The 429-nt window shown below is 33.8% G+C and overlaps 1 protein-coding gene across 1 annotated transcript in view; it reads right to left on the bottom strand.

Annotated features, from left to right (window-relative positions):
• The window catches only part of LOC118326476, a gene marked incomplete in the record, with an annotated part of 21630 nt that overhangs the window by 18204 nt on the left and 2997 nt on the right, over positions 1-429 (bottom strand).

Genomic DNA, 429 nt, shown 5'->3' on the forward strand with positions numbered 1-429 from the left:
GATTTTTATGTTATTGTCTTTTAATATTTTCTGATATGTTCTTTTTATGTATTTCTAATAATAATAATAATAATAATAATAATAATAATTGACATTAACTGCTGATAACCACTATAAAGTCCACAGTTAAGTTGAGAGCATTCTACTAAGGTGGGGAATAAAATAAGATCTCTCTCTCTCATACACACAGTCACTGTGTTGCCATTGGCAACATGTATTTTACTGACATAAACCAATATAATAATTCAGCAGAGCAGTACTTCCAGTGGTCATTGTCACACTAAGCGTCTTGGCCATCTGAAGAACTGGACTGTACCAATTTCCTGTCAATAACTGACCAAATATTACTCCAATCACTGAAGCCACTCATTCAAAAGTCAGTCAGCAACTGTAGAAAGTGCTGGTTTTCTCCAGGAAACTGTTAGCAGA

Source organism: Morone saxatilis, unplaced genomic scaffold (assembly GCF_004916995.1).
Source record: "Morone saxatilis isolate NCDOM2014 unplaced genomic scaffold, NCSU_SB_2.0 Contig17, whole genome shotgun sequence".
In the NCBI taxonomy this organism is placed as follows: domain Eukaryota; kingdom Metazoa; phylum Chordata; class Actinopteri; family Moronidae; genus Morone; species Morone saxatilis.